Genomic DNA, 2617 nt, shown 5'->3' with positions numbered 1-2617 from the left:
CAGTGTTGTTTTATTGCCTTCTTTCCAGTGCTGCAGCCTTCTCGATGAATAAAATAAATGAGGTGCTTTGAAATTTTTTGGCCTTCCTAACTCCTTGAGATTTCGTGATTCAATTCCCTCGCCATCTCCCAATCCCAATAAAGTATGATTAAAATGTAAGTTTATAAGTAGTATTGTACTACCACCTGCATAGTGCATTTGTTTTGTAATTGTTTCATCAAACACGCAAAATAAATGTTGACATGTTTGAGCTGGCTAGTTTATTCTACTTATTACGGGTTATGGGGCAAACTAACAGACGAATCACCTGATGGTAAGCGATCAGCGTAACCCATGGACACCCGTAACACCAGAGTTACGGCTGTGTTAGCTATGATTGCACGGTTGGCGCGATGGCTGGAAACTGGCTGCCGTGCAACGTGTCGCAGGTTCGATTTCCCCACGGAACAACTCTGTGACATATTGTTGTTTCGGGTCTGGGTGTCATGTGTATGTTAACTTGTTTGTTTGTAAACGCACCCACGACACAGGAGAAAATCCTAACGTAAGGCAACGTTTTTCTTTTCACATATTCAGTATTTCAAGTTTCCAAGTTCTGTCGCTCTAGAATTTTCTGAGATTACTTGCATCTGTCGGGGACGTAGCAAGTAGTGTGATGTGAAAACTGAAAAGTAATGAAGTGGCTCTGTGGAGGGGATACGTATTTCTTAGCATTAGTGTAGTTTATGAATCTGCAGTAGGTAAGTATATCTTTTCCTTTTTTATTATATTATTCTACTATAATTACTTTTGGACGTTATTTGAAACAATTTTCTACTACTACTACTACTACTGTGACACTATCTCATTTATAAAACTTAACGATTCGATTGACAGCATAGGTAGTGTACTCTCCTTTTTATTGCCTTACTCTCCACATTTCTGTGCCTATCAATATATCGGGATGAAAATATACCAAGAGTGTTATTTACTCCAAAGAACATAATTTATGAAAGTTTAGAGAACAATGAGTAAAGTTCCCTAAGAAAAGAGTATCTTCCGACTAGGCAAGGTGATCGTATTTGGCGGGCTTTCTGCCCAACTACAGTTCGTACCAGAGCGCTACAGTCGCAAAACACAGTACGCCAGGACGTAGATAAGTTTTTCATTGTATAAAAATCAATTGCCAAAGGCTCGTGTTTCAAACTTCTAAGGAAAATAAATGTCATTGACCTTTAGATGTTACCAAGGGAATAAAGATAATTTTTCAGTGGATGTTACCATACCAAAAATCCCCGTATTGTCTCGGTAAGGTCTCGGTCATGGAGTACACCAAAGAGTAGAATAAGTATAAGGAAATCAGTATAGTATACCGTATTATTCTTATCACGTGTATGGAATTATGTAAAACGTGTAGGTACATAAAAATAAACAAAACAATTTATATAATATTCACGTTGAACTATTGTAGTACAGTGGCGCCATCTTTGTTAAGTGCATTTTGAATCGTTGACACTTTCGACGTTGAAGTTCTATTGGAGCTGTCAATTTTACTACTGTACAAAGATAACAAAGTTCTATATGTACTAGTAGACACTGGATGGAACAAAAATGCATAGAGCCACTCTATGCAAAAATGTTTACATCGATGTTACTGGAGGGAATAGATTATTGCGATCTCTAGCGCCTACTTCCATACCCTTTCTCCGGCTTAATTGACTGGCTGGAGTGAAAGACGAGGAGGTCTCCCACCTCTGACTTGCCTTCATTGGCCGTCTAGAGTGGAATCACAAGAGCAGTGATCCTACTCGGTGGATGAAAATTATTTTAAAGCGGCGAGTGGGCCAGTGATGCAGGATGCTTTGACATATGCAAATGATCTGAGTTGAAAACTGGTGGTAGCTTCAGCCACTCACATATCCGTTGTACCTCTGTTGCTTTTACTAGCCTCTCTCCGCCTACCATTTTACGCGTAATATTATTTCGGCAGATGCCATAGTCATAATTCCCATTTTACCAGTCTACAGAAACCCATCCTATTTTCCACTAACTTCAATAGTTTTACTCTAAGCGGGCTTCTGTACTTAGGTGCATTTCCATAGTGCATACAGGTATAGTCGCCGATTAGTGTCCCATTGCATTCAGATTAAAGTTGTCTAAAAGGCATCGGCACAGTTGACTTCGGCCCCTCGTAAGTCGCCCAAATGATTGGGACACTGTGATCCCGTGATTGGTAAAAACTAAGTTATTTTAATGTTTAAAAGTATGTCTCAAACATGAAGTTACAGGTAAACTATAAGTTCACGGTTTAGAAGTATTTGTATACAGGCAGGTACATTCCTACAAAAACTTTATATACGTTATTCTTTGTTCTACGTTAGACAGCGCACGCGCACTTCATTCTGTCACAGATAAAACTCCATAAAGCATTTTTTGCTACTCTAGCGCCATTGTGAAAGGATTTGGAACTGTTATTTATTGCTTACGGCTAGACAGGTCAGCTCATGTAGGTACCTACTATGTATGTATACAAGCTATACACCAACTATATACAAGCCAGTAGGTATCGTAGCGATTTGACAATATATGTCAAAACCATAGACACATACAACTGCGTCAAATTTGCAAAAGGCTGTTT

Source organism: Spodoptera frugiperda, chromosome 16, assembly GCF_023101765.2.
Source record: "Spodoptera frugiperda isolate SF20-4 chromosome 16, AGI-APGP_CSIRO_Sfru_2.0, whole genome shotgun sequence".
Taxonomy (NCBI): Eukaryota; Metazoa; Arthropoda; class Insecta; order Lepidoptera; family Noctuidae; genus Spodoptera; species Spodoptera frugiperda.
This window is presented reverse-complemented; position numbering follows the sequence as displayed.